The 13,590-nt window shown below is 49.2% G+C and overlaps 1 protein-coding gene and 1 pseudogene across 2 annotated transcripts in view; one reads left to right on the top strand and one right to left on the bottom strand.

Annotated features, from left to right (window-relative positions):
* LOC126530128 (alpha-1,3-mannosyl-glycoprotein 2-beta-N-acetylglucosaminyltransferase-like) overlaps positions 1-13,590 on the top strand; it is a 112,276-nt gene that overhangs the window by 23,620 nt on the left and 75,066 nt on the right. The gene's annotated exons all lie outside the window — the stretch shown is intronic.
* On the bottom strand, positions 568-3,084 carry LOC126529842 (uncharacterized; annotated as a pseudogene).

The following is a 13,590-nucleotide window of genomic DNA, read 5'->3' on the forward strand; positions in this document are numbered from 1 at the left end:
AGTTGAAATCCAATGCGCGGAAAAACGTTCTGTCGCCGTTATGTTCGCTTATATGAAAGTCGATATTTGAAAGCAGTGCTTGCCACCATATAATGGGAACGCTTGAGCACTGAAAGAGCCCCTAACGTCTACTTGTGCAGCAGGCTGCACGCAAGCCGGGAGTTCACGCGCTAAATGGCACGTAATGTCGTGAGACTGCTCTACGGCAAAACGTGATGCCACGTTTCCTTCTTATAGTTTTTGAGAATTACATTTGTTGCCACCGCAAAGAAGCCACAGCTGGCGTCAGAAAATGAGGACCTGTGCCGTGTCATTTAGGAACTCAAAGCTGTTGAATCGTGACGGTGCAAAAACAAACAAAAAGCGCGTTCTGCCGCGCGATTCTGCAACACATGAAGCTCTGCAGAACCTGCATGCAGACATTACTCCGCAAATAGGGAGGTTCATGTTTTCAATATCAATGAGTTGCGAGTCATGGCTCACATTGATTTTACCATTTCAATGGTGGAAATAAAAGCATTTAGTGCGGAAGGAAACTACCACATGTCATTGATGTGTATGCCACTCTCACAGTTTCGTATACTTTCGCGAAAGGGACTTTCTTACAAAATTTTTAACTGCGTCGTGCCTATCAGTAACATTGAAGGCGTAGTTGCAGAGGAGCGGCCTCAGGAAACGAACCGATATGAGGTTCATGAGCTTAAGCCTGTGCTCGTTGCTGTCAATGCTCTTGCACTTTAGAAACTTTGAAGAACAAAGAGCTGGGACGGCGTACTCCACTAAGGTAGTCAGTGGCTTCTGCAAGGTCTGGTGCTCCTGCAGTGCACGGTCAGCAAAATCTCTTAAACAGTCCAGGACAAAGAGAAGTTGGTCTGACGGGTAGAGCAGCTCACCTCGATCTTGGCTCCGAGTGAGCTGAAAGAGCGGCTGGTTGCTCACCGGCTTCGTACACAAAGTAACACAGTTCTCGCAGTCAATATGCTCGCCTACAACCCTTGGAATGTAGCCCCCCACATAGGCGGTAGCCGAAATCTGTAGCGATGACAGCTGCGGTGGCAAAATTGTGGTATTAAGTCTCTGCAACGCCAATCTTGCTCTCGAGAGCTGGGGCACTGCTTGCACAGTCGACGGCAGGGGAGGCATTGAAGCTGAAGCAGAAGTTGGTTGTGCAGAGGAATGCGCATCACACAGTATGTGTCCCGACATTGCCCCACATTCTTTGTGGGCAATATTGGAGGCTGCATTGGACACAGCAATCCCGGTCTTCAGTAGCTTTTCGAGACCTGACAGTGCAGCCCGAACGTCCAACATGTCGTTGCACCCGGATGACATTCGCAGACTTCCAAAGCGCGATTCAATTGAATCGCTTTTGAATTTTCGAGTGAGCCAAAAGAAAACTTCTCTTCTGTCAACAGATATCTGACGCACGCCACTGTCGAATAGGTGGTTAACAGAATTGCTTCATACGTTTCGGCTGTGAGGAATTCACGAGCATGTCCAGATCTTTTCTTTAATGTCTCCAAGTACATAGGAAAAGTGACCTCAAGCCATTCAAGTCGCGGATCAGCACTGTCGTCAAATTGACGGCCATCCGAAAAATTGTGGCGTATGTGCTGCGTCGTGTTGCTGACATCGTGAAGCACGAACCACCGATAAACGCTCTTCATGAACGTAATTGTTGGGCCTGCGGCTGAAAACGACAGCGCACAACTGTGTCCAGCCTGATCCTTGAGATGTTCCAAGGCAGCGGTTACACTTGGAGACATGAGCTGGACGGCTCTTGCCACGTTCATCTTTTCTATGTTGCTCGGATGAACATGCTTCCTGCTTAAAAACCGAACAGGCTTTACAGACAAGCCTTTCTGCAGTTCGTAGAGGTATTTTATGTGTGAAGCAGAAATCTCACCTTTCGGGCCAAAGTCACGCGATAGAAACTGTGACCTCACGTTCTTCAGCACGTGGCACGGATCAAAGCTAATGAAAAGAATCCTGCTGCGGTCACTGTGGTGTTCAATCCGGTAGGTAAGCAGGTCATTTCCAAGCAGTCTCATGCAATTCACGTTCACTTTATGATTGTCCGTGACAAGGCGAACAATCCTAAACCCACAAGCTTCCACTTTTTGCATGACTAAAATCAGCAACTTGTGGAGTTGGGGGCCCGTTAGCCCTTTTGTAAAATAGTAGGCAACTGGAATTCGAAACTTTGTTGTCAGTCCACTGATGACAAAGCACAGGAGCGAACTGGCTAAGACAAGGTCACCATTTTGCTCTTCCACCCCAATGTCTACTTGCCCAACACAGCAGTCACGTTGCTTGTCGTATTGCAACTTCTGCTTTACCCTCATCTCGTCAACGATGAGCGAGCAGACCTTTGATTGCGGTTTGTCAAAGTTTTCGGCTTCACATATCAGCCGAGCTTCCACCAGTTTGCTGAAGCCGGTCTCACCACTTGTAGTTCCAATATAGTTGGTTAGGGTCTTTCGGTCTGGAAGCTTCAAAAGCATCTCCCCTCGAATATGTTCGTAGGCTTTCGTTGATAAATGCCTCAGCACCACACAACGTCGAGTAGTTTCTTCAGACCAGGTAGGCCTTTTTTTTTTTGTAATTGGTAATTTGGTCCACGAAAAACAATGCTGAAGCCTCTTTCTCTGCTGCTCTTTCTCTAATGTAGGAAACGTCTGCAGCCAAAGAATCTTCCTGCAGTTTCTTGAGCTCCTCTTTGTACTTGTCAATTGTCTGATGTAGTCTCAGTATCTGGCTCCTCAGATCTCTTTCTTTTCTCTTCCATTTGGCCTTTTCGGTAGTGAGCAAAGCAGAGGCCGAATTGCTGTCGACCTGGACACTTTTGTCGCATGAGGCAGCCTGGTCAGCCCTGTGCACGCATTCATCCTGGCACTGTACACCATGATGGTCTCTTGTTTCGCAGGTAGCGCTTGTAGTATCCATCGGCTCCGATTCTTCAGCTTCGGGACCTGATGTTGCCTGCGTTGCACAGGACAGCGGTCGCGAGGCAGCATGGCTACTGGTGCAATCATTCGTTGACTGTTCGTTCGCAGCACGGTCACGTTTAGTGATACTTGCCATGCTTCGTTTAATTGTTGCCTTCGGCTGCAAACGTGAAGGGTAGTCTGTAAAGACGGACCGAACTGTATCCTTCTTGAGCCGCCGTTTTTTTTCCTTCTATGAAGTCTTCTGTTCTGAAATGGCGGCTGCATACTCTAATGTAGTTTGAAGCTGTATTAGGCGACCAATCACCCCGCCTAATTACTGCAAGCCACCTCTCTCGTATACCAGCGGTAGCTGGTATTTCGTGGAACGACAGCCCGACTGTCTTTTTCTTTCCGTTTGATTTGCACAATGGTACGCAACAGTAAGACATACTGAGGCATACGGAACACGTGCTTGCAAAATCCTGAAAGAACAATACGAATTCAAAGTTTCGCAATGTTAGCCCGGCCGGACAGACTGCATGTGCGACACGTGCGTGCAAAAGCCTGAGAAAAATCGGAATGCAATCAAACGCGGATGCAAACACGAATTCGTCAGCTTCGTACTGCGCGCGGCCCGTCAGCGCCAGCTTACTATCCTACTCACACAGCGCCGCCACGAGGCGGCGGTGACGCGGGCGCCCCGACGGCCTGGGGAGAGCATTCGCCCAGGCACTGAAAAAATAGAGGAGGCACTGCACCGTCCTTCTTTACTACTGGCACAACAGGCGCGGCGTAGTCACTTATCACGACTGGTGAAATGACTCCCATGTCTTCCAACTTCTTAAGCTCAGCCTCGACTGCCGGTTGCAATGCAAAGGGCGCACTTCTTGCCTTCATAAATTTTTCCACGCTACCTCCTTTCAGGGACAATTTCGCTCTTTCTTCTGTAATTGTCCCCAGTTCGTCCTGAAACAAACTGTGGTACCTGTCTAGAAGAGCACGCAGTCTGAAACATGCAGAATCGTCCCACCTGGGAATAGCGTTGAGCTTGAACATACGGCTCCAGTCCGGTCGGATGGCTCGCAACAATTGTCGACCTAGCAAGGGTCCCTTTTCCCTCGTGATGTAAATAGTGCAGCTGGGCACTCTCCGTACTGCACGGCATCGTGAGCAACACGGACAGGCTTGATGATGGCTCCATCGAACGTCCGCAGCTTCAGCGTCGTTGACATAACCTTGATTGAGGGAAACATTTGACGAAATTTATCCAAAGACATTACGGACACAGCAGCCCCAGTATCCAGATCCATTTCCAAGGGTGCGTCTTTTACGTGCACTGAAATTTTTATCGGCTCCAGACCAGGCGAAACTATTCCCTTCACGCTAACAGATGCTTGAACGGGACTCAACACCTTCATCGCGTTTCGACGCGCTCCCTTCGTCGTTCTCTGCTTGTTAGCTTGGCACACGCTTTGAATGTGTCCTTTCTTATCACATTTGAAAGAGATGGTTGCAACGTGAGGGCACAGTCTGCTTGCATGCTTCGCAGATCCGCGGCGGTAGCAATTTCCCTGCGTCATATCAGTTTCCCCAACTGCTCCGACTTTGTGAACGTCTGATACGCTTGACTCCGAAGCGTACGCTTCGGTCACGCTCTTTTTCGCCACTTCCATGGCTAGCGCTCGTTCTACGGCTTTCTGGAAGGTTAGCTCGTTATCCTCTGTGAATAACACGCGCTGTATATCTTCTCGGCACAGACCGCAGACAAAACGGTCCCGCAATGACTGATCGAGGGCGGATTCAAATTCGCAAGTCTGTGCCAATTTCCGCAACTGCGAAACATATTCCGAAATTGATTCAGTCTCAAGTTGCGCTCTTCTGTGAAGTTTTGCGCGTTCGCTAATTGCCGGCGGCTTCGCCGACAAATAGTCACCAAGAAGTTTCTTTAAAAAATCGAAACCTTTAGCTGACGGCAATTCCGGCGTGGTCAACGACTTGAGAAGACTGTACGTCCTTGGGCCTATGAGACTCAAAAAAAGCGTGTACCTTGTCGTCCTCGGGGATGCGGTTGACCTGGAGAAACAACGAGAAGTGTTCCTCGTTCGACGGCCAGTAGCTTGCGGACTCGCCAAAGGGCTCGATGTGTGCCAGTCGACCCACGATTTGCGTCACTGCATCCGCCGCTGCCGAACCTTCCGTTGCCATGTCAGCTTCCCGCAGAATTGGTCAGAATCCCATCCTCGTCGTCAATGTGGTGTGTTCGTCGGGAGGAGAAAACAGCAGACGAAGCAAGAAGGCGTCATCATCATCATCAGCCTGGTTACGCCCACTTCAGGGCAAAGACCTCTCCCATACTTCTCCAACTGCCCCGGTCATGTACTAATTGTGGCCATGTTGTCCCTGCAAACTTCTTAATCTCATCCGCCCACCTAACTTTCTGCCGCCCTCTGCTACGCTTTCCTTCCCTTGCAATCTATTCCGTCACTCTTAATGACCATCGGTTATCTTCCCTCCTCCTCATCGGTTATCTCCTCCTCATGGTCCTGCCCATGCCCATTTCTTTTTCTTGATTTCAACTAAGATATCATTAACTCGCGTTTGTTCCCTCACCCAATCTGCTCTTTTCTTATGCATTAACGTTACACCTATCATTCTTCTTTCCATAGCTCGTTGCGTCGTCCTCAATTTAAGTAGAACCCTTTTCGTAAGCCTCCAGGTTTCTGCCCCGTACGTGAGTACTGGTAAGACACAGCTGTTATACACTTTCCTCTTCAGAGATAGTGGCAACCTGCTGTTCATGATCTCAGAATGTCTGCAAACGCACCCCAGCCCATTCTTATTCTTCTGATTATTTCAGTCTCATGATCCGGATCCGCAGTCACTACCTGTCCTAAGTAGATGTATTCCCTTACCACTTCCAGTGCCTCGCTACCTATTGTAAACTGCTGTTCCCTTCCGAGACTGTTAAACATTACTTTAGTTTTCTGCAGATTAATTTTTAGACCCACCCTTCGGCTTTGCCTCTCCAGGTCAGTGAGCATGCATTGCAGTTGGTCCCCTGAGTTACTAAGCAAGGCAATATCATCAGCGAATCGCAAGTTACTAAGGTATTCTCCATTAACTCTTATCCCCAATTCTTCCCAATCCAGGTCTCTGAATACCTCCTGTAAACACGCTGTGAATAGCATTGGAGAGATCGTATCTCCCTGCCTGACACCCTCCTTTATTGGGATTTTGTTGCCTTCTTTATGCAGGACTGCGGTGGCTGTGGAGCCGCTATAGATATCTTTCATTATTTTACATGCGGCGCGTCTACACCCAGATTCCGTAATGCATGCATGACTGCTGAAGTTTCGACTGAATCAAACGCTTTCTCGTAATCAATGAAAGCTATATATAAGGGTTGGCTATATTCCGCACATTTCTCTATCACCTGATTGATAGTGTGGATATGGCCTATTGTTGAGTAGCCTTTACGGAATCCTGCCTGGTCCTTTGGTTGACGGAAGTCTAAGGTGTTCCTGATTCTATTTGCAATTACCTCAATAAATACTTTGTAGGCAACGGACAGTAAACTGATCGGTCTATAGTTTTTCAAGTCATTGGCGTCCCCTTTCTTATGAATTAGGATTATGTTAGCGTTTTTCCAAGATTCTGGTACGCTCGAAGTCATGAGGCATTGCGTATACAGGGTGGCCAGGTTCTCTAGAAGAATCTGCCCACCATCCTTCAACAAATCTGCTGTTACTTAATCCTCACCAGCTGCCTTGCCCCTTTTCATAGCTCCCAAGGCTTTGTTTACTTCTTGCGGGGTTACTTGTGGGATGTCAAATTCCTCTAGATTTTCCCTTTTCCATTATCGTCGTGGGTGCCACTGGTACTGTATGAATCTCTATAGAACTCCTCAGCCACTTGAATTATCTTATACATATTAGTAATGATATTGCCGGCTTTGTCTCTGAACGCATAGATCTGATTCTTGCCCATTCCTAGTTTCTTCTTCACTGCTCGTTCCTGAGAGCATGCTCAATTCTATCAATATTATACTTGCTTATGTCAGCTATCTTACGCTTGTTGATTAATTTGGAAAGTTCTGCCAGTTCTATTCTGGCTGTAGGGTTGGAGGCTTTCATACATTGGCGTTTCTTAATCAGATTTTTCGTCTCCTGCGATAGCTTACCGGTATCCTGTCTAACGAAGTTACCACCAACTTCTATTGCACACTCCTTAATGATGCCCATAAGATTGTCGTTCATTGCTTCAACACTAAGGTCACCTTCCTGAGTTAAAGCCGAATACCTGTTCTGTAGCTTGATCCCGAATTCCTCTATTTCTCCTGTTACCGCTAACTCAGTGATCGGTTTCTTAAGTACCAGTATCTTCTATTCCCTCCTCAAGTCTAGGCTAATTCGAGATCTTACCATCCTGTGGTCACTGCAGCGCACTTTGCCGTGCACGTCCACACCTTGTATGATGCCAGGGTTGGCGCAGAGTAGCAGGTCTATTTCATTTCTAGTCTCGCCATTCGGGCTCCTCCACGTCCACTTTCGGTTATCCCGCTTGAGGAAGAAGGTATTCATTATCCGCAAATTATTCCGTTCTGCAAACTGTACTAATATGGCAGATAATTAATAAGGATAACCTAAATAACTGTTTAATTAGAAAATTATACAGAAAACATTGTAATTCGGGAACTGAGGACCCAAAGTTATATCATTAACTCAACGAAAACTTCTCTAAACAAAATCATCTTGGGTGCCAGAGCCATGCAGTACTTTGGCACTGCGGGCGGCCCAGTATGGCAGTACCGAGAGAAATGTGAAATGGTGCACCAGTGACGTCGATATGTCTACCCTCTCCATTGCGAGTGCGGACCAACAGTAGCATAAGCTTTCGCTGGCACGGGCTTCATCGCGGCCTTCTTCATTTTTGCATGGTGACGCCAGGAACAGACGCGGGACGTGCTCTATTCTGTTTTCAATCTTGTGGCGCTACCACGGCTCGGATGATCACGTTTGTCAATAGCAGCAAACAAAGAAAGCCGTTATGGAGCAGAATGAAGAGAACTCGTAATTGTCATAGCACTGGCACCCGCGCAGCAAGGAAGCAGGCGACGTTTTCTGATAGGGTGGGGATATTGGCGTCACCGACACGCTATTTTCGTTTTTATTCAGTACGTACGACAGTTTTTGTGAAGTTGTTAGGCAACATATGACTGTCAAGCTTCAATTTTGCTAATGCAATATTGCCTCTAAAATCGCTAATTAAAACTTTATCTTTATTGGCTGCCAGGCCTTACATTCTGACAGCAGATGTGCAAATGCGCTTATCACAAGTTATCAGTGCAGCGCCCTGTGTTATTTGGTGCAGAAAATAAAACAGCGTGTATAATAACTGCTACATTAGCGATCTCTGGGAACGAAAGCGAAGGGCGGCTGTACTGGTGCTGAAACATCGCCCTCTCCACTCCCTCGAGATTTTCGAATATCCTCGCCTTCCTGACGTCTCCCGGGGTGGGGGAGACAAAAGACCTATGGGCTCCGGGTGCCAGACGACCTAGTTACGCCACTGATTCCTTGTCGGATAATTTTAGGGTTTTATTGCGAAAGCAATTATATGGACACTCCAGGCGCATTTATGCCATCGGCGTCGGCGTGAGGTTCCGTATTAAGTCCACGGGCGAAAAAATCGTCGCCGCGCGCCGTATGCTGTATGTGCGATTGAAAGCGTGCCAGGGTGAGCCGGTGATCGCGGCTCAATATCGCGCACGCTATGGTGAAAACCGGGAACGAAGCACGCCGCCTTCCGTCGCGCGCAAGGGTTGGGGGGGAGGCCGGGTCTACTCTGGGCGGCCGGTGCGGCCGCCCGGCCGGGTCGCTGTATCTTGAAAGCCACCTGCGATGGGGACACGTGCGCTGTGTTTTCACGGCGTAGTTTCCGTTGATGCGAGCGGCTGCACTCTCGCTGCCGCGTTTCCTCACTGCAGCGTATTGACAGCACGCGGTCATCGAGTGAGATGTGTTTATGTTGGCTTGTGCGCGCGTGACATGATGCTTCTTAATTTATTTATACTCGCCGACAACTTTCTGTGGCTATGAAGGGAAAGCTACGGAGGCAAAGTGCGAGTACAAGTGTGATCGCTTCTGAAAAGAGTCCTGCGTTTTAATCCACGTCAGTTTAGGCTGGGGAAGAGAAAACATATACACCTTATTAGCAACAGTTAAACAAGGAGGAACACACCACTGAGCGTAAAGGTTTACTTATTTTGCGGCTTTTCCCTTTCGCATGTGTGGAAACGTGAAACCGTCGCACGTGGAAGCTGCGTCGATTCAGCGTATTTTCCGAGCAACCAAAAGCACTGGGCCTCTTCGACTTTCGGAATTCTGGTAGCCCGATGGCAGCCAGACGGCAGCCAGCTAGTTCCGGTCCTGATAGGAATTCACGTGGGCTGGGATCCCAAGTCAACCCGAAGCTGCCCGAAGTTTGCAAAATCGAACGCAGGTGGCCGCGGGATAAATTAAACATGCTACCAGCATGGCAGCGGCCGGAGAGGCCGGCGTGTGGTCGGCGCAATCGGGCAACTTATGCGTTGCTTGCTTGAAAATATATATTTGCACTCAGGGATACGGTCACCTTCGCGAGACTTCGCGCGACTCGGCACAGGACGCGCACAGGGCACCTCACTTTACGCAGCGCAGCAAACGGCCTTTGACGTATCCGATGCAAGGCGCGAAATCGCGCGTAAGTGATTGTATCCACGAAAGCGATCGCTCGAGAATGCCTGCTCGCAAGGATTCCTCATCAATGTCGCCCGTGGGTGACGTACGTCACCCACGGGCGACATTGATGACTTGGTGTTTTGTCATCATTTCACAAGACACGAAAAAGCAGAATATCGGGTACGTCATACGCATAAAATTTCCTGCCGACCTGCTTGGGCTTCGATTTAAGAAAGTTTGTTTCGGCTGATGGTGCTTCTCTTCTGCCCATGTGCCGAGCTGGGGATGCGGCTGGCTTATGAAAATGCACGCCGACCAGTGAAATGTTTCACACGAAAAGCACTATTGGTCGCGATCATTAGAACAAAGCTAATGTAGGTGTAGCCATTACTCAACCAATGCATTCTTTTACATCCACGGCCTAGTTAGAACACATTGGTTTCGCGCTGCCACCCAAACATAGAACGAAGACACGGAGCGAACACTGTCTATAACTGCGACGCCTTCGCTAACTGCAGAGAAAGGAGATATCACTGGATTTGCGCTAGAAGTCTGAAACGGATACCATCAAGGAAGGATGAATCGAAAAGGCACCGCAATATGCAGGATGAACGTTGTTCCGACGCCGGATTATGTTTCGAACCCGGCTCCATATGGTAACGTGGCGGAGGATCCGGGTTGAAGAAATCAGAAGCTCGGAAGTTGGGAAAATGAAAACCATCAGGTTTACTGGCAGTTGAACAAAACTTATTTACATCGTTGAATAGGTAAAACAGAAAAAAGTCAAGAGCTTAGCTACGAGCGTCTGGATGTGCCTCGTTTGCATGGCCCAGAGCCGCTTGTTTTCACTCCGCACCGTCACTGTAACACCTCTATTCCAACCCTCCCTAATGACGGTATCCAATCACACACAGGTCACAGCCTACCTGGACGACAGCTTATCAAGAAGAAGAAACAACACTGTTGCAGATGGAATATCGGATCCGCGCTCCCACGAAGTTCCAGCAGGCGCAAAGGCACAGAAAGGGTCTGGCGGTGGGAATGGGAGAGGAGATGTGTTACTCCCAAGTGGTCTTCTCCGCTGCTTCTCGGTATAATGCAGGTACCAGTTGGGGCCGGCTGTCTCCCGGGAAAAGTCCACGAGCTCATTGCGACGTCTCAGCCTCCCTCGAAGTGATAACGCTTTCTTCCCTTTGTGGCGCGTCTTCCCTGACTAGCGGAGCTATTTACGGGGAAATTAGCAGCGCCCAGCATAGCGTGGGAACTGTCCTCCGAGTATCTACCCAGCGTGACTCTCGCATTGTACTTTTGCACGTAACATGTTGACATGTCTACTGCATTCATAACAACGTCCACAACTTGTGCGTAGCACGATGCAGATAGCATGCACGCATGAAAAAGCGGTGCGCTGTTCACGACCGGGAAGAATCGTTCACGGGACCACACACACACAACAAAAAGCTTCAAATGGTTCACCGCCGCTCGTATCGCACCGTCTCGCAAGGCGAACCAGTGCGTTAGAACCTTAGAAAGATAACGCTAGAAGTAAGGAAATCCGAAGGTGACCGTAGCCATGCAGTTGCGTGAACGAGCTAAAAGTCCACAAGAAATTCACGAGGCCGTTGTTGGCCGCTTGTCGATGCATGCGTACGCCACAGACGCATGCATCGACACGCGGCAGGCAATATGACATGACATGACAAGAACTTTATTTGAGTCCTGATGGACTGAGATCTTTGGGAGCCAAAGCTGAAGGCTCCCGAAGATCAAGCCGGTGGCTCCGCCCACGATGGAACCGGGAGATGAAGTCCCACCGCAATGTCGTAGGCCCTCTGGACAGCCTGGAGTTGAATGTGGAGATTGCTGCTCTTGAGGGAATTCTTCCATTGTTCTTTCGTGATGGGTGGAGAAGCGTTAAGGGCTGGGCACAGCCAGAGCATGTGTTCAAAACAGCATGAGTCATGACCCCATTTGGGGTACGACTGTGAGTGGTCACGATCTATTCTGTTAAGGGGGATAAACAGAGGCTGCATTGACCAGGTTGCCCCCCGCGTCTACCACCGAGACAGCGAACTTATCCCCCACTGTCATATCTGGCAGCATCGAAAAAGAGGGCATCTAGTTTCTGCTGATTGATCTTTTTAACGATGGACTTCGCTCTCGCGAATGTTTTGCGGGACGGAGTCAACCAAGATGCGAGTTCCGATTTTCCGGGTCAAGCCAACTTTGGTCGCCGGTTCATGTCTGGGTTGGATTCCCGCTTCTTCTAAAATCTTGATCCCTAGCTTAGTGGATGAAAGTCTCGTTATTTGAGCCGCTGTGTGAGCTTCTATTAGTTCATCGATGGTGTTATGAAGTTCTAGCTCCAGCAGCTTCTCAGCTTGTGGACTGCGGAAGGCCGAGCACGCGCTTGAGGCCGGTTCTGATTAGGGAGTCGAGCTTGACCTTTTCCGCTTTACCCCAATTAAGGTACGGCGCGATGTAGATCCGAGGGGGAGTTAAGTATGCGCTAAGTTGTTGGCTAATTCCTTGTCGGTGAGACCAATTGCGATTTGCTTCTGTATGAGCCTATCCGTTACAAGGCTAAGTGTCTTAGACTGTTTATCGTTGAGGAGACTTTTCAATAAGCTGACAACGCCGTCATAAATTTCTTTCGGGAAAGACAGCGTGTTGAGACGCTTGGCACGTTTAACTTTGGCCACCTGGACCCCGCAGGGGCGTCTGCGTAAGCAGGCTTTCGGTGTGTTGCCACACCACGTACCCGAGCACACGAAGGTTGGCCCCTCCCACGTGTAGCCGTGCGCGGCTTAGCCGTGTCTGGGGAAAGGCGGATACTGGGGGTAGAGCAGCTGCCGGGTGTTCGGACCTTTCAGCCCCTCCCCCCCCCCCCCCCCGGCGGAGTCAACACACCTCTTCGGCCTCTGCTTCACATAGACGGCACCTCCAGACTGACCAACCTGGGGGAAATCGGCTGTCGCCTTTTCCTGTCCTCCTCTCCGATCTTCGTCTTTCTCTGTCGCCTTTTTCATCTTTCCTGTCTTTTCTTCACTTCTCCTCACTTCCTTATTCTGGGCGGCAAGGGTTAACCTGGTGTAATTATCCAACCTTGGGTATTTTGTAATAGGTTATAGTGGCGACGCATGGCTGGTGTCTGCAGGCTTCCGATCTTGTAGCGTCCCCTTGTTGGCCTCGGTGGTGGGTGGCCACCATCGCCACCGAATTTTCCAATTTTTTATGGCAAAAGCTTTTCCCCCATTGCCTGATCGCTCCCTGAAGAGGGAGCGCACCGATGAACAATTCAACATCTTTATGCAACCGAAAGTGTCTTTTCTCAAATGCCACGTTGTCCACAGTCAGCACGAAGCGAAGACAGCCTGAATGATATAACCATTTCTTGTAGCCAAATCTCTCACTGAAGCAATAGGCCCAGGTTATAAGGTAACGAAGATGGGAAGTGGCGATCTTCTGCTCGAAGTTCGCGACAACCCACAATACGACAAACTCTCAAAACATGTAGCGTTTGCGGACATTCCCGTTTCTGTAGGTCCCCACAGGTCGATGAACACAGTGCGTGGTGTCATCTCGGGATATGACCTTCTCGAACTTAGCGAAAGTTAATTGCTAGAAGGATGGCAAGAACAGAGCGTCGTCAAGGTACAAAGGATAAAAATAAGGCGAGATGACAAAGAAATACCAACTGGGCATATAATCATCACATTTAGGACTGGCATCTTGCCAAACTCGATAGAAACAGGATACTACAAGCTCAGTGTAAGACCATACATTCCTAACCCACGCCGATGCTTCAAGTGTCAGCGGTTCGGGCACGGTTCGCAATGCTGCTGAGGGCGCACTACTTGTGCAAAATGCGCATCAAACGAGCACTCGTCCGACACTTGCACTTCCACCACCCGTTGCGCTAACTGTGAAGGGGATCACCC

This window comes from Dermacentor andersoni, chromosome 5 (assembly GCF_023375885.2).
Source record: "Dermacentor andersoni chromosome 5, qqDerAnde1_hic_scaffold, whole genome shotgun sequence".
NCBI classification, from domain to species: Eukaryota; Metazoa; Arthropoda; class Arachnida; order Ixodida; family Ixodidae; genus Dermacentor; species Dermacentor andersoni.